The sequence below is a fragment of the Schistocerca cancellata genome, chromosome 3, assembly GCF_023864275.1.
Source record: "Schistocerca cancellata isolate TAMUIC-IGC-003103 chromosome 3, iqSchCanc2.1, whole genome shotgun sequence".
Lineage (NCBI taxonomy): Eukaryota > Metazoa > Arthropoda > Insecta > Orthoptera > Acrididae > Schistocerca > Schistocerca cancellata.
The window spans coordinates 624,762,653-624,781,587 of record NC_064628.1 but is presented as its reverse complement, the minus strand read 5'-3'; the positions used below and the strand labels follow the sequence as shown (position 1 = coordinate 624,781,587).

Sequence of the window (18,935 nt, the reverse complement as noted above, 5' to 3'; positions counted from 1 at the left end):
ACCTTGGCACAGCAGTTTGCACAAAAGCACGGACTACCCTGGCACGCCTCTCTCCTCGATCCGAATTCTCACTGCCGTCCCAGTCTACTTACAATTCATCTTTGGTACAAATTTTCACTCGCCACTTCAGTCTATAAGTTATACATAAAATCATACATGTATGAGATCAGTAAAGTCTGCGAAATTATGTCATTTCATTTTTATAAGTAGCTCCACCTGGGTTTCAGACCAGATCCCCCCTTTACACTACTGGCCATTAAAATTGCTACACCAAGAAGAAATGCAGATGATAAACGGGTATTCATTGGACAAATATATTATACTAGAACTGACATGTGATTACATTTTCACGCAATTTGGGTGCATAGATCCTGAGAAATCAGTACCCAGAACAACCACCTCTGGCCGTAATAACGGCCTTAATACGCCTGGGCATTGAGTCAAACAGAGTTTGGATGGCGTGTACAGGTACAGCTGCCCGTGCAGCTTCAACACGATACCACAGTTCATCAATAGTAGTGACTGGCGTATTGTGACGAGCCAGTTGCTCGGCCGCCATTGACCAGACGTTTTCAACTGGTGAGAGATCTGGAGAATGAGCTGGGCACGGCAGCAGTCGAACATTTTCTGTATCCAGAAAGGCCCGTACAGGACCTGCAACATGCGGTCATGCATTATCCTGCTCAAATGTAGGGTTTCGCAGGGATCGAATGAATGGTAGAACCACGCGTCGTAACACATCTGAAATGTAACGTCCACTGTTCAAAGTGACGTCAATGCGAACAAGAGGTGATCGAGACGTGTGTCCAATTGCACCCCATACCATCACGCCAAGTGATACGCTAGTATGGCGATGACGAATACACGCTTCCAATGTGCGTTCAGCGCGATGTCGCCAAACACGAATGCGACCATCATGATGCTGTAAACAGAACCTGGATTCATCCGAAAAAATGACGTTTTGCCATTCGTGCACCAAGGTTCGTCGTTGAGTACACCATCGCAGCCAAGGTCTCCGAGCTGACAGTCCACGCTGCTGCAAAATTCGTCGAACTGTTCGTGCAGATGGTTGTTGTCTTGCAAACGTCCCCATCTGTTGACTCAGGGATCGAGACGTGGCTGCACGATCCGTTCAGCCTTGCGCTTAAGATGCCTGTCATCTCGAGTGCTAGTGATACGAGGTCGTTGGGATTCAGCACGGCGTTCCGTATTACCCTCCTGAATCCACCGATTCCATATTCTGCCAACAGTCAGTGAATCTCGACCAACTCGAACAGCAATGTTGCGATACGATAAACCGCAATTGCGATAGGCTACAATCCGACCTATATCAGATCCGGAAACGTGATGATACGCATGTCTCCTCCTTACACGAGGCATCACAACAATGTTTCACCAGGCAACGCCGGTCAACTGCTGTTTGTGTATGTGAAATCGGTTGGAAACTTTCCTCATGTCAGCACGTTGTAGGTGTCGCCACCGGCGCCAACCTTGTGTGAATGCTCTGAAAAGCTAATCATTTGCATATCACAGCATCTTCTTCCTGTCGGTTAAATTTCGCGTCTGTAGCACGTCATCTTCGTGATGTACAAATTTTAATGGCCAGTACTGCAGCTGCACCTAGGTTTCAGACCGGATGCCCCATTTACGTCGATGCCGAGCTCCTACACCGGAACATGGAGAGCCTCGGCCATTCTGTTGGTGTGTAAGAGGGAATTTGAAGTAGACTGGGGCGGCAGTGAGGATCTGGACCGAAGAGGGAGGCGTGCCAGGGTAATCTGTGAAGTTGTGCGAACCGCTGTGCCAAGGTGGCTTAGTGGCCAGCGCACCTGCCTAGTAAGCAGGAGACGCAGGCTCGATTCCTGGTCTTGGTATAAATTTTCTCTCCCCTTTTCAGTCTATTCAAGTAAAACTATTTCCTCTTGCCTGGAAACTGATGTGTCATAAAATATGTTCTACGAATTTATCTCATCTTCCCTGGATTTGTTTCTAGAGGGATGTGATTTCTGTAATCTCCTCAGCACATCTTCATTTGTAATTCTACCTCTCCAGCTGATCTTCAATAGTCTATTGTCAAAAGTCTCCCATCATCTGTTTTTTGTTCCAAAGACTCTATCTACGTGAATCGTAGCTTAGAGGACCTTTCGCCGCTACTACAATGTTAAATGTTTGAGGAAGACTTTCCATTAAGTTCTGATTCACTGAATACAGTTGCACTGTTGCATTAGCGAAATATTTTTTGATAAAAATTACCGGCCTTGTTTTAAACCACGAGACATGCTTAAAAAGTCTCAACTCCTGTACGACTGGACACTTTTCGGTGCCTCTTCGGTTGCATTCGGATTAATTTCAAGATACGTGTATTGGACTGGAATCACACGAAGTTAACGATCTCCATTTAACCTCATGTGACTCAATGGACGTCCTCGACAGTCTTAAGAAAAAGAAAGACTCGTGATAACAGGTTAAAGATGTGAATCTCGGAAAGTCACTCCAAAATCAACTGCTCCAGTTTCTCCTCTCATCCGCATTTATACAAATTTCACCAAGTCCGTTTCTTCGATTGGCCCCTCCTTCAGATAATTATTAGCTACTTCACACAACGCAAAGATGCCACCGAACAGTAATGCCAGCTTGGTCTAACTTAACGTATCTTTCTAAACTCCGCCCGAACAGTTCTCGGAAGACCCTAACGGTACTGACCGACCGCCGTGTCATCCTCAGCCAGTAGGCGTCACTGGATGCGCATATGGAGGGGCGTGAAGTCAGCCTCTTCCGGCCGTTGTCAGTTTTCGTGACGAGAGCCACTACTTCTCAGTCAAGTAGCTCCTCAGTTTGCGTCACAAGTGCTGGGTGCACCCCACTTGCTAACAGTGCTCGGTAGACCGAATGGTCACCCATCCAAGTGCTAGCCAAACCCGACAGCGCTTGACTTCGGTGATCTCACGGGAACCGGTGTTATCACTGCGGCAAGACCGTTGGCAACTTTACGTGTACTTGACTTTAAAAGTAACAACGGCCGGCCAGCCATTACTACAACAGAGCTGCTGATGCTGTTAAAAGATAAAACATGTCCATGAAACTGCGAACTGCTGATAACACATGTTCAGGTCTCACCAAACCTATCCGAACACAATCGCACTGGTTATTGCCTGACTAAACAGTTATTACCGATGTCAATAAAATTTGTCTGGGTTTGTGAGTGCATTGTCAGTATATAAAATGACCGACGTTTCAGTCATTGTTGCTAGTGACCTTCTTCAGGGGGTAGTTTTACTTACCGGCAGTGCGGTCACAAACCCAGAAAAGAAGATTTTATTGGCTGTGACAATGGCCGTGGAAGCCTGCGTTTCTAGTTATTATCCATGTTTACAAGCAAAGTGGAGAGTGTAGCGTCGTGAGTCACACTGCAATAGCAGTTTATTGCAGTAAGTTACCTTGCAGTTCGGGCTCGTAGCTTTAGAGCCGGTGGCGGTGACAGCCGCTTGTATCTCGGCGTGATTTACTCACACCAGTCCCTAGCACGGCCGTGGGAAGCGCTACTTGTGTCAGTAACAGCGACAGAATATTCAAGCCCTTAAGAATCAAAATAAACTATACTAAATCTTATTCGATTTCGAATAAACTTTATATTTAGCCTTTTGTTATTAAAAAAGAAGCTGGTTGCAAAATCTCATCTTTCTGGCTGGGATACTTTCAAAGCTAGAGAAAATTACAAAAAATACCAAAAACCGCCACTAATAAGACTAAAGTCAGGTCAGATGTATAACAGTTTGTCCTTTGCTATCAGTTGGAATCATTACTGAAGTTTACAAAATGTTAGGTCAGTAGGTTTGAATTTTTATACTTAAATAGCGTTCACTTTTTTTCATTTTCGTAACAGAGAATTCAGTAAGCATTAATATTCATTTAATAACTATTTGTTTTGTTGTGTAAATAAATGAGAGTAAATGAGAGTGTGTGATTCAATAGTATCTCCTGTTAAACATTATGTAACTTGGTCATGGGAAAGTGTGCAACAAGCTGTTGCAACGAAAGCTGTAATTCCCCTTACTTGCTGATGACGTATGTCCAAGTGTGCTTGTTTTTGTAAGAAGGCAGCCAGAATAGTTATTTGTAGAGTAATGTTATTCTAAAGTAGTTTCAAGACTTTGGTTTGGTTCGGTGGAACATTTTATAAATATTTTCAGCATAAAATGACGTAAATGCATCTGTGAATGTTGATTGGAGTAAAACAGTTTAGGCGAGAATATGATCTTGAAATATTGTTCTGATTGGCTGTTCATTTGATCAACCAATCGCAGTGATGTCTTTCCCGCGCTCTATCAAGTGGTATATGTGTTGTGAGCAACGACATTGAGTCAGTCGTAGTCTCGGTGTTGGACGCGCAGGTCATGTTGAATGTGTCCGAAAAAGTTATATGTAAAATGAAGAAGGTGCTGTTATTTCACGTTCGGTTTATATCGCGGTGAAAGCAGATGCTTACACGGACAGATTGTGAAAATTTGAGCTTTGTGAAGGAATTATTTGGAGAGATTAACACGTGTGAACTCTCGGCCTTTGTGAAGAATTCCGCGTGGCATATTTCGTAATCGTTTACGGAATAGTTGGCGAGCAGCGTCTTTTAAAGAAATGCACTGAAAAGGACCGAATGTGAAATTCATGTTGTAGCTGAGTATAAACTGTGAAAGTAGCGTAACAATTCGGGTTGAACTTTGATACATTTCTGGCTGTCTTGCGTGTGTACTAGATGGTATGAGCTGTGACATGAGGACAGTATATTAGCTGTGGCACCTATTTGATGGCACCTATTTGATTTGGCGTCTAAAGCAAATAAAGATTTATTTGCCGAATTTTGACATTTTTCTAAGAGATGAAATAATCGCTCTCCACCCGAAAATTGTTATAAGCTATTTACATGACATTTAGCTACAGAGTTAATGCTGACTGTGCTAACGTAAGTATTGCCGATGTTTTTCTTCAACGCAGCTTTTAACATCGTCAGAACAGTATCTACGTTGCAGAGAAGCAGGTAGGTGACCAGACGCCGTGCCGAGGTAGGTACAACTTTTGTGGTTGACAATACGACGAAAGACAGTTAAGCAGTAAGCAGTTACGAGAATATTAACCCAGCAACGCCGCAAGAGTTAGCATTTTGTTGCACTACCATTTCAAATAATACAGTCGATGTTGTTTCTAGAAACTGATGATGTTTGTGTACTGAAGCGGGGACCTAGAAACGAGGGAGAGGCTTCGTCCTCGCCGTAGCCCACGTGGTACACAACCCCACAACAGGCTACAGCAGTCCACCTTACCGCCGCCCCACACCGAATCCAGGGTTATTGTGCGGTTCGAAACCGGCCGGAGTGGCCGAGCGGTTCTAGGCGCTACAGTCTGGAGCTCCGCGACCGCTACGGTCGCAGTTTCGAATCCTGCCTCGGGCATGGATGTGTGTGATGTCTTTAGGTTAGTTAGGTTTAAGTAGTTCTAAGTTCTAGGGGACTGATGACCTCAGAAGTTAAGTCCCATGGTGCTCAGAGCCATTTTTTTGTGCGGTTCGACCCCCAGTGGACCACCCCCCCCTCCCCCTGTCCCCACCGGGTACGTCTCATACCAGACGAGTGTAACCCCAAATGTTTGCGTGGTAGAGTAATTACGGTGAACGCGTACGTGGAGATAGTGTTTGCGCAGCAATCACCGACATAGTATAACTAAGGCGGAATAAGGGGAACTAGTCCGCATTCGCCGAGGCAGATGGAAAACAGCCTTAGAAACCATTCACAGGCTGGCCGGCAACACCGGACCTCGACACTAATCCAAAGGGCGGATTCGTGCCCTGGACCGGCACGCCTAAACCGTTCGGTAAGCAGCGCATTAGACCGCGCGGTTAGCGGGGCGGGCTAGATGATATTTAGGGTGGCATGTTTGCTGGAATGACAATTTTTCGCGTCTGCTTTATAAATGTTGGTTTCTAAGCAAAATACCTTTTTTCTGGTGTAATGTTGATATTTGTTATTCAGCCAGACTTCTTGCTTTCTGTGGATTGTGTCTTACTGGGTTTCTGAAATATTACATAGATTTGGTTTTATTTACATTAATTATAGGTTTAAAATGGTTCATGCCCTGATGTTTCTGATAGATGAAATTGTTCTTACAGTTAATTTAACATGCTCTGACGACTTCTGACACTCCTAACCGTGCCATGAAATTAAATTTCGCGGCGCGTGTGCCTTCCCGCCACACTGTTGGTCTGGTGTTCGCAGCAGGGGAAGGGTATGGCGGTGTTTCAACAACAGCAGTGCCGATACGAGCTTCCCTGAAGTGGACCGACAGGGCAGCGGTCGGTCTGCTGTACCGGGACAAACTACTGCATCTCGTGGCTGTCAAGGAATTGCGTTTACTGGATGGCTATCGTTAATGCCGCCGGTCTCTTCTAGGCTCATAATAGAGCATTCCAATAAGTGGTTTAAGAGTTTCAGCTAACACGACGTTCGGATCATGGATTTACTTCAAACTTTGTTCATTTTTAGCGGTCCATTAGGACAACATGATATGCGAGTAGTAGGGCGTACTACTTAGGCTATTTCGAGAAAATCACAGGGGAAGCTTTACGCGTTATTGTGGTATCGATGTGTTGCGATCCTGGGTACCAGCTGGCGGTGGACGTGTGGTTAGTGTTCAAGCGCCATAATCGGTGGATCGAGCCCCGCTTTTTATTTATACTTTTTTCAAGACTAGTCATACTATTTCGTACATATTAAATTTGAAATGCAATATGATGAAAAGACACGTGTTTTGCACTAACATTTATTTAATTTCCAATGTTATTTGGTTGTTTGCTAATTTTTATTACCACAATAAATATTGTATCTCTCGACCAGTAAACGACCAAATGCGCAAAGTTTTTTCTGAAAATGTGTGTATGCCTATCGCGATTTCCGAAATCAATAGAAGATAATGCAAATACGCGTGGTTTTTCATCATGTTAGCTTTCAGATGTAATACATATAAAGTACACTCCTGGAAATGGAAAAAAGAACACATTGACACCGGTGTGTCAGAGCCACCATACTTGCTCCGGACACTGCGAGAGGGCTGTACAAGCAATGATCACACGCACGGCACAGCGGACACACCAGGAAACGCGGTGTTGGCCGTCGAATGGCGCTAGCTGCGCAGCATTTGTGCACCGCCGCCGTCAGTGTCAGCCAGTTTGCCGTGGCATACGGAGCTCCATCGCAGTCTTTAACACTGGTAGCATGCCGCGACAGCGTGGACGTGAACCGTATGTGCAGTTGACGGACTTTGAGCGAGGGCGTATAGTGGGCATGCGGGAGGCCGGGTGGACGTACCGCCGAATTGCTCAACACGTGGGGCGTGAGGTCTCCACAGTACATCGATGTTGTCGCCAGTGGTCGGCGGAAGGTGCACGTGCCCGTCGACCTGGGACCGGACCGCAGCGACGCACGGATGCACGACAAGACCGTAGGATCCTACGCAGTGCCGTAGGGGACCGCACCGCCACTTCCCAGCAAATTAGGGACACTGTTGCTCCTGGGGTATCGGCGAGGACCATTCGCAACCGTCTCCATGAAGCTGGGCTACGGTCCCGCACACCGTTAGGCCGTCTTCCGCTCACGCCCCAACATCGTGCAGCCCGCCTCCAGTGGTGTCGCGACAGGCGTGAATGGAGGGACGAATGGAGACGTGTCGTCTTCAGCGATGAGAGTCGCTTCTGCCTTGGTGCCAATGATGGTCGTATGCGTGTTTGGCGCCGTGCAGGTGAGCGCCACAATCAGGACTGCATACGACCGAGGCACACAGGGCCAACACCCGGCATCATGGTGCGGGGAGCGATCTCCTACACTGGCCGTACACCACTGGTGATCGTCGAGGGGACACTGAATAGTGCACAGTACATCCAAACCGTCATCGAACCCATCGTTCTACCATTCCTAGACCGGCAAGGGAACTTGCTGTTCCAACAGGACAATGCACGTCCGCATGTATCCCGTGCCACCCAACGTGCTCTAGAAGGTGTAAATCAACTACCCTGGCCGGCAAGATCTCCGGATCTGTCCCCCATTGAGCATGTTTGGGACTGGATGAAGCGTCGTCTCACGCGGTCTGCACGTTCAGCACGAACGCTGGTCCAACTGAGGCGCCAGGTGGAAATGGCATGGCAAGCCGTTCCACAGGACTACATCCAGCATCTCTACGATCGTCTCCATGGGAGAATAGCAGCCTGCATTGCTGCGAAAGGTGGATATACACTGCACTAGTGCCGACATTGTGCATGCTCTGTTGCCTGTGTCTATGTGCCTGTGGTTCTGTCAGTGTGATCATGTGATGTATCTGACCCCAGGAATGTGTCAATAAAGTTTCCCCTTCCTGGGACAATGAATTCACGGTGTTCTTATTTCAATTTCCAGGAGTGTAATATGACTAGTGTTGAAAAAATAAAAATTACAAATAAAGCATGAGCGGGACTCGATCCAGCGAGCCAGTGAGTATGGAGCACGAACGCTAACCACAGAACCGTCGTCATCTCATGCTGAGTCACAATGCATCGGTACATCATTGACACCTAAAACTTCTCTTGCGATTTTCCTGAAAATGGTTCAAATGGCTCTAAGCACTATCTGAGGTCATCAGTCTTCTAGACTTAGAACTACTTAAACCTAGGCACATCAGACACATCCATGCCAGAAGCAGGAGTCGAACCTGCGACCGTAGCAGCAGCACGGTTCCGGACTAAAGCGCCTAGAGCCGCTCGGCCACAGCGGCCGGCGATTTTCCTGAAAAAACGCGTAAGTAGTACACCCTACTTCTTGCACATTATATTGTCCTAATAGACTACTAAAGGCATACAATGTTCCGGCGTATCGACAAGCGCCGGCACGAAGATAAAGAACGCAAGAGCAGAGACGGCTGTGAGACGACGTTCGACAATAGTTTGCTGACTAGGACCACACCACGACAGGAGCGCCCTCTACAAGAAGAGAATATAAGCGCTGCTCCTGCCAGCCCCGGCCTGACAGTAGAAGACCGTCATTAGCAGACCCGACATTAGAAGAACCTTCATCCTAACTGTTATACTGAGAATTGTGCCTTACATCAATTGCTTATATGGACAATGGCTGTAACGAAGGACATTGATTATTTGGATGTGGCCCATCGCTTGCAACAACTCGTTGTAAACCGAAGTTAAGTATTGTCAATCTACTTTATTGTAATAAAAAAACATTAATGTGATTTGCTTGAATTGTTGTATATGCATCCGAAATGGCAGCATCCTTTAGGCAGCCTAAAACGAGTGGACAGGAGCCCCACACACAAAGTTTGAAGTAAATTCGTGATCCGAACGTCGTGTTCTCCCCTTGTAAGAAAAACATTTGAGGCCAGCAGCTTTTCAAGAAATAAGGAATCTTACATGTCCTTGCATCCTACCAGATGCAGTAATAAATTGTAAGGCTAAGGAGTTTAAATGACTAATTCGAAATTTCTTTGTAAAATGGTCTGAATACTGTAGTTAATTTGCTCTGTAGACCTACTGGAAGTACTGTGATTAAACTCTTCTTAGTAGTTCAGTGCTCTTCAGAAGAATACTTAAAAAATCTGATTGATTAACTACAATATTAAAGCTCGTTAATGGAAACTAGTGAGTTGAAAATTCCGCTATTTATTGCAGATGTGCGGCTCCACATTAAGCTTCACCTGATGTACCAGATACGCTGTAATAATTGGTGACTTGAGTCTGTAATAGTCATACAATTTGGAGATACGATTATTGTCTATTATTAATAATAACCCATTCACCTTTTTTTAAGAAAACACCACATACAAAATGTTCTGGCGTGACCACAAGCGCCGGAACGAAGATGAAGAACGCAAGAGAAGAGAAGGCGGGGAACGACGTCGGCCAATGGTGCGCTGATTAGGATTGTAACACGGCAGGAGCGGCCTCCACAAGAGGAGAATGTAAGCGCCGCTCTTCCCAGTCTTGGCCGCTCAGTATTCGCCGAGTATTAGGACAGTATAGGGACAGGCCTAGCAGAGAACGCTACGGTAGCAGTTGTTAGTGATACACAAACTGTGTGTCAAATTTGCATGAACACTGTATACAGCAAAGGACTCGGATTTATGTTGCATGTCGCCCATCGCTTGCGACACCATTGTATATTCCAAGTTAAGTATTGTCAGTCTTCTGAATAGTAATAAAAACTATTAATGGTATTTGCTTGAATTTTTGTATAGCATTCCGAGAACGCAGCATCCGTTAGGCACCATATACGCGACGAGTGGTCAAGACCCCACACAAATAAACTGGATTCTGAAAAACTACATATATGAAGATGAGACTGACACATGACATTGGCATATCGCTGTTTGTTTACATAATTGCAACGACGGAATCTGAAGCATAACGCATATTTGGTCCAGAGTAGATTGATCGGTAGCGTAGCATCAACCTCAGGTTGAAAGATAACGAATGTGAGGCAAATAAAGGTTGTGATATCAGTTTCACGCGAGATGTAGCACAACGTTTACGTTCGCGTCATATTTAAATGCTGTTTGCTATGTTTAACACACTTTTAGTCATAAACTCTAAAACTGTAAGGTAATTTCAGAAAACCTATATTAGACAATGCACAAGCCTGCGACGCACATAAACTGCAAACCAATGCAACCGGTAGTGGGGGGGAGGGAGGGGGGGGTCGGGGGGAGGTGGTGGAGGAGAGAGGGAGCGGTCCACTTTTACGCATATTTGGTTTGTTTTTCCGCATTTGCCACTGCAAAGGCAAATTTGTTTTTAAGTAACATCCAGATACAGTATAATGAAGGTATAACAGCATTGATCTAATTTTTGATATGGCGTGCAGTTATAATAGCTTTATACGCAATGAAACAAGCATATCAGCATCCAAATTCCGAAGGAGATCATCATGGCTTTATGTGGTGCTACCATTTAGAGCCAGTGGTCAAACGGAAAAGCCAGCAGTGGAAATATCCCGCATCTCATCTCCAACAAAGAAATCCAAAGGTGATCACGCAAGTTCCGGTAAGGTCATGATGACCTCCCTCGACTGCAGGGGCCCACTGTTCGTCGGGTGCCTCGAGCATGGAGCCACAATCAGTGCTCAGAGCTGTGAAGTCACTTTGCAGAAACTGTGGGCTGCCATAAAATTAAAACTCCTACCAATGCTGTCGGGCGGAATCATCCTGTTTCACGATAACAGTCGCGCCCCACACTGCCAATCGGACGAAGACTATGCTTTGGCGATTTGGTTGGGAATACCGCAACATATTCCTTATTGCCCCTATCGCCCACCTTGTGATTTTAACATCTGGAAGACCTGAAGAAAGACATGCGCGGACTCCGGTTTTAGTTCGACGAGAAAGTGCAACAGTGGGTGCGGTTGTTAATCAGTCAGCGGGCAATAGCTTTCCCAGAAACAGCAATTGAGCAACTCGTCTCCCACTGGGATAAATGTATTGAAGCGTATGTTGATTGTTTTTAAATCGAACCATTCCATGGTCCTTTTGTGGCGGGTCGCCTTTCCCGCTAGTGGTCTGTGTTTCCCCTCGGTCTTACCAGTATTGTCACTTTCCGCGTCCCTACCCCAGGAGATCCTCACTCATAATCACCTGTCATCCTTAATCCCCCATGTCTATGAATGCTTTGCCAGCACAGTATAACTGCTCATCTGCAGCCAGTACCGTAAACCGTTAACAAAGTCAATAAAAATTGATTAAGTGATGTGGGCAGTACAGTTTGTCATATCACAGATTTCCGTGTTTTCTTGCCATGTCTCACAAGCACGATGGCCGTTCAATAAGTAATGCAACATACTTTTTTTCTCGGCCAGTTTCGGCTAAAACGGAATTCCGGCTTCGGCCCCTATAGTTTCACGAAGAAGAAATAGACGGTGGCGCTGTATGTAGCCTTCGAAGTGGGGTCTGTATTGGAGGTGCGTTCCAGGCAGAGTCCTGTCATTGAGTTTCTTTTGGCGAAAAAGCAGAGCATCGCACATATTCACAGACACTTGCAGAATGTGTACGGAATGCTGGCAATGAACAAAAGCACGGTGAGTCGTTGAGCGAGGCATCTCTCGTCATCGCAACAAGGTCAAGCAGACGTGTTCGATCTCCCGCTTGCCGGCCGGCTGGACACAGCTGTGAAATTGAAGAATATACTTCATTGCGTTCGTCTTCACAAAAAAAGTAACCGAACTTCTTTTCTATAATAACTCAAGGCAAGTATGTGCACCCATGAGCAACTCACAAAACTTCCTCTACTCGACAGCCCGGATATCGCAACTTCCGAATTCCAGCTGTTTGGTCCAGTGAAGGATGCAATCCACGGGAAGCAGTACGTGGATGATGGGGAAGATATTGATGCATCAAGGCGTTGGCTCCGACGTCGACCAGGTGAGTGATACCATGTGGGCATACAGGTCTTCTCAGTAAGGTGGCGTCGGGCCGTCGCATGGAACGGAGATACCGGTGAGAATAGGATTTTATTGCCACAAGAGTGGGAAGTAATACGATGAATTGGAATCCTGAATAAAACCAACCTGCTTTCAGAAAAAAAAATGTGTTGCATTACTTATTGAACGCCCCTTGTAGAATGCCACATCTGCAGGTCACTTACAACGGTGTTTTGCCATGATCTGGTGGTCTAGCAACTAGGTCACACGTTTAACATGAGAAGTGTTGCAGAAGGTGTCTTTCTGAACACAAAAAAGAAAATATTGACGCCATGCAAACAACAATTCCACTTTCCAAACCACAAGAGCTGTCATGTTAAAAGTAGTCATTGCTACCAAATCATCACTGAAGTGTTTAAGTAATCTAGTGTAACGGCACAAGGTGTGAGAGAAACAAGAAAATATACCATTTCCATGCGAATATGCTGAAAAATTTAACAAAGTGGAGTTGTAAATTGACACAGTATAATGGACGTGCATGAGAATGCGAACCAGCTTTGTAGACAGCCAGTGACGAGTAAGAGCTTGATAGCAGTACTGCCTTCTGCTCGCCCGGTTGGCCGTGCGGTCTAACGCACGGCTTTCCGGGCTGGAAGGAGCGCCTGGTCCCTGGCACGAATCCACCCGGCGGATTTGTGTCGAGGTCCGGTGAACCGGCCGGTCTGTGGATGGTTTTTAGGCGGTTTTCCATCTGCCTCGGCGAATGCGGACTGGTTCCCCTTATTCCGACTCAGCTACACAATGTCCGCGATTGCTGCGCAAACAAGTTCTCTACGTACGCGTACACCACCATAACTCTACCACGCAAACATAGGGGTTACACTCGTCTGGTGTGAGACGTTCCCTGGGGGTTCCACCGGGGGCCGAACAGCACAATAACCTTGGGTTCGGTGTGGGTCGGCGGAGGGGTGATGGGATGGCTCTGAGCACTATGGGACTTAACATCTATGGTCATCAGTCCCCTAGAACTTAGAACTACTTAAACCTAACTAACCTAAGGACAACACACAACACCCAGCCATCACGAGGCAGAGAAAATCCCTGACCCCGCCGGGAATCGAACCCGGGAACCCGGGCGTGCGGAGGGGTGAAGTGGACTGCGGTAGTCATCGTGACGTTGTGGGTCATTGCGGCTGTAGCGGGGACGGAGCCTCTCCGTCGTTTCTAGGTTCCCGGTTAACATACAGTACAATACTGCCTGCTAGAATTCAACCTCAGTGCATAGCAAATTATTGCTCCAGTATTAATGCCCTGAAATTATTCCCCTTTGTATAAAGTTTGACCATGAATGAACAACAGCGTGATCTCACTACAGTTAGTAAAAAAATGAAGTAGTGAGCAAACTTTAATAGCGCAAGGGGCCTTCAACATCAAGTAAATGAAGGTAAGCTGAGGCATTTTCCGGAAGAAAGACTCATCGGACAAAATGGTTGAGATAGGACAGTTTAAATACTTACCTTCAGTGTAACATAACAGTAATATTATTCTTCATAATACGAGTAGTAACGATCAGGGAACCCTCAGAAAGCTACAAAAATAAAGTAACAAAAAGGAAATTGATAACAAAATACAACTATACAAATAAAATACCGCTGTTTTGTCGTGTGGCCTATACATTACGGTGGATGGTTTCTGGGGGATATTTACTGAAGGACATTTTCTTCGCCTTCTTCTTCTTCTTCTTCTTTTTCTCCCTTCTGACCTGCATGGTCTATTTTTTAAAGAACGTCTGGTTTCTGGTCACTATTTTGAAACATATCGTATAACCACGAACTACTTTCATCTTCCTTGTGCTTAAATAAATCCCTGACATCCTTTTCTTTTTCCGACTTCACTGGATTTTTCAACTCTCCACTACTGTATTTCTGCTCCCAAAGTCGTGTAACACGCCCGGGGGTACAAATGGCTTTGGACCCTGTAACTGTTTTCGCTTGCCGCTTCTTGACCGTGCGCCCTGTCCACACCACGTACCTGATAATCCCGCGGCAGTCGTATTGCTCTGCTCCACACTGCTGCTGGCTTGCCTGAAATTATCTATTTGAATATGCAAGCGGGTTTAGGGGAGCCACTCAATGTTAAGCACTACACTGTTCTACGTCTGGTATGAACATCAATATTCTGAGACGATAAGAAATCACAGGTTGCACTGTTTACATTCTAAGTCATAACTGCTTATCTCAATTAACATTCTTGATGATTATCTGTTCACAATATCACTCAAGACGAGCGTACGTGTAACCGACACGACGAGGGTGATTGTTAATGATGCGGAAGCCGAATGATTTAACGAAAGTTCTTACGCTCGTCACGCGTACACAGATATTTGGTACCAGTCCTCCTTGACATTAGTAATTATATAACATTGTTCATAGAGTTAATTTTTCAGTTCTCAGTTCTCACTTGTACGAGCGTGCGCGTAACCGTCGCGGCGCGGCTGATTGTTGATGATGATGCGGAACGCGATGACCGAACGCACATTCTCACGCTCACTACAAGATACTGGCACTTGAATGGTCTCTTTTGTGGTGAACTATATTGCTGATCGACATTAGTTCATTCTGAGAGGCCGAACACGGCACGGATAATTGACGTACGATGTGACACGCAACGAGAGGATACACAAATACGTTATCGGCGGCGCTGCTTTTTTTTAATTACATCATTACGCACTTTCCTCTGAATCACTTCCATATTTCATCACTTTTAGCAACACTTGAACTTCCATAACAACAATGCCTCTCACATGCAGAGCTACCCACAACACCAGGTAACAGCTCCGTGTCCCGTGCTCGACTCTGCAAACGTGCTGCCCGCAAAGATAACTCCGCAACTAAGCCGGCGATATGAGAATATCTTTCAAGTCGGAATGTATGTTAGTGAGCCTAGCACTGAGCCATCGACTTTGTATTTCAGAAAAAAACTCTTCTGAATTTTAAACACAGTTCCCGTGGAGGTAGGTTTCTTGAAGCTGATCTGCATATAAGCACTCGCTCCATTCAACTGAATGAGAAGCGATGTACACGCATCAATAGGACGCTGCTCTGACCACTAACACTGAGATAGTGAAACAAAATGTTCGTAAAATAGTTTATATAAAACACTGACTAATATTTAACTATTTTCTGGAAAGGGGCACTTAGACCTATGGACCTTTCTTCCGGAAAATGCCTCAATTGTAACTAATATTTTCATCTGTCGTAATACAACCTTTCTACATCTACATATATACTCCGCTACCCACCAAGTGGTGTGTGGTAGAGGGCACAATTCATGCCAAAGTCATATCCCCCCCCCCCCCCCTCTCTTCCACTCGCGGATCGCGCGAGGGAGAAACGACTGTCTGAACGCCTCAGTACGATCTCTTATTTCCCTTATCTTTGAATGATGATCATTACGCAATTTGAAAGTTGGTGGTAATAATATATGCTCTACATCCTCGGTGAAGACTGGATTTCGGAATTTACTGAGCAGCCCCTTCCGTTTAGCGGACTGTCTATCTGCAAGTGTGTCCCACTTCAAACTTTCTATGAGATTTGTAACGCTCTCGCGACGGCTAACTGTACCAGTCACGAATCTCGCCGCTCTTCTTTGGACTTTCTCAATCTCTTGAATCAGACCCAACTGGTAAGGGTCCCATACAGACGAACAATACTCTAAGAATGGACGAACTAACGTATTATAAGCTATTTCCTTTGTTGAAGGACTGCATCGCTTCAGGATTCTACCAATAAACCGCAGTCTAGAGTTCGCCTTACCCGTTACTTGTGTAATCTGATCATTCCATTTGAGATCATTTCGAATAGGCACACCCAGATACTTGACTGATGTTACCGTTTCCAAAGACTGATCATTTGTTTTGTACTCATACATTAATGGGGATTTTCGCCTTGTTATACGCATCATGTTACACTTACTAATACTGAGAGATAACTGCCAGTTGCCGGCCGGTGTGGCCGTGTGGTTCTAGGCGCTTCAGTCTGGAACCGCGTGACCGCTACGGTCGCAGGTTCAAATCCTGCCTCGGGCAGGGATGTGTGTGATGTTCTTAGGTTAGTTAGGTTTAAGTGGTTCTAAGTTCTAGGGGACTGATGACCTCAGATGTTAAGTCCCATAGTGCTCAGAGCCATTTGGATCGTTTTGAACTGCCAGTCATTACACCACGCATTTATTTTCTGCAAATCCTTATTGATTTTTTCACAACTTTAGTGTGATACTACTTTCCTGTAGACTACAGCATCATCGGTAAACAGTCTAAGGCCGCTGTCAATACCATCAACCAGATCGTTTATGTAAATCGTAACAAGCAGAGGACCTATTACGCTGCCCTGGCGCACACCTGAATTTACTCTTGTTTCTGTTGAAGTTATCCCGTTCAGGACGACATACTACTCCCTGTGTTTCTGTGTGAAAGTGTCCTTCCTTGTAGACGAAACACATGCAACCCAGATTTAACTGCGCACTCTATGGTCTAAGACCTATAAAAAAATGGTACATTCGAAGGTAAACTCACAAAGTATTCATTGCCGCAACAAGTGTGTCGAAATTCATTGAGATTTGAACTCATCTTATTTGCCTGAAAATCTTGCATAAAATCGTAAAATGATATGGCTGCTCGAGGCAGTTCATCTTAAATATCTTGTGCTCACACCTGCTACAGGTATGAGTAGAAGATAAGGCAGCACATACGCAAAAGAGCATGACAGTTCAGCGTTGAAAAATGTTTGAGGGAAGAAAGTAATGAGCGACAGATTTTAATTTAACTCCTGTTATAACTCAAACAAACGACACGAAAATTCATGAACAATGCATGTAAATGTCCGACAACGGATGACACACACTCACAAAAGCAGAATAATACCCTCCATGTTTTGCAATCCCCATAATACAATTTAGGGAGTACGGACGTAATGTGAAACACGACCTATGGCTTCAGATGACTCAAAGACAAATACTGATCCTTGCACATTCAAATAAAGACGCGATCTTAACAAAGAATTAACTCCGTTGATATGGATACACAAACAGCGACAGCGTCTCTCGCAGATGCACCTGAAAAATCGTGTAATATTGAATTATCCCATTGCAACGCAAACAAGCAATGGTCTCACCAACAATCCTGAACGCAGCAGCTTAAAAATTCCTGTCTCAGTGATACACAGGGCAAAATGACGAAAGAAAAATACCGACTTTAGCTGCATGAGGGCACTGAAATAATTCAATGCCGGTCCGGGATTCGAAACCGGAAATCTCGCTTTACGCGAGCGGTCGCATTAACTGTGTCAGCTTCCAATCCAACCCAAACTCCAACTTATCGCACACTAGTCCCGTAGCGCCTCTGTTCGTTTTCCTCATCGCTCGCAGCAACTCGCGTGATCCCTGCAAGAGGTCGGACTCAGGGTGCATCCACATTCAAGGTACCATGAAATGTCGTCAAGTCTTAGATATTACTATTATATTAGATATTACATTATATTATATTAGATATTACAGTTATATATGTAGTTTACATATAATAGTAATAAGAAATAATGTCTGAACTTAGCAGCTCACTGCCTCTGCTACCACGATACACCACGATCGTTATTGTCTACCTTTAATTTAGCCGGCAGGTGCGAAGGACGGTTGATGAACTTAATCACTTAATTAATCACAATAAATAATTAAACACCCACAACAGTATACCATAGTATAAGAATTAATTAAGTAATAAGTTTATCCGTAGCCACTTCATTAGAATTAGAGAATTAGAATCATGTCGGAAGTGATGTTCAATTAGTAAGGTGTACCTCACATAAAATTAATCGCGGAAATAAGATCAAAGCATGATCGTAAAAGGGTAGAGAACGACGCGGAATTTCAAATATGAGTAACCACTGTTGCTTGTTAACTTTAGTTTGTATGTGTTTTAGGTTACATTTGCGACTATTTTCTTACTCGCAACTTGTGAGGTTTCGAATAGATGTCGGGTTGGGACCCTATCTTTTCGCTCCCTAGTGTAGCGGGTACCTTGAAATATTCCACGAGTATTTTAAACATTGTGCTCCATGATAATGGACACCCAAGTTAATTTTTTAAATTATTCAGCACTCTGAGAACTTTACCTACAGCCCTATTTAGTCAACATTACAGACAGCAAAAGATCAACGCCGATATAATTTCAGTGACGTAAGTAACGAACGACGAGAGCCAAATTTAACGACACATTGTGCCATCATCCGAAGAACAGGGAGAAATGTAAAGTTCATGATATCGTTGCTAAGTGTAAGTGCGGGTGTTGGCTTGTGACCATATTAAGCGAAAATACGTATCATCAGGACATGTAAAATTAACTATAAGTAGCGTTTGTATAAAAATCTGGACGTAAGTGTTTTAAATGTATGTTTAATATATCTATATACTACTTCAAAACAACCACTGAAAATACCTTCGCTACGAAGCGGGAAA

The 18,935-nt window shown here is 44.8% G+C and overlaps 1 protein-coding gene and 1 pseudogene across 1 annotated transcript in view; one reads left to right on the top strand and one right to left on the bottom strand.

Moving 5' to 3' along the window:
* The window catches only part of LOC126175539 (glycogen-binding subunit 76A), a 469,828-nt gene that overhangs the window by 94,896 nt on the left and 355,997 nt on the right, over positions 1-18,935 (top strand). The gene's annotated exons all lie outside the window — the stretch shown is intronic.
* Positions 2,866-2,983, bottom strand: LOC126177799 (5S ribosomal RNA; annotated as a pseudogene).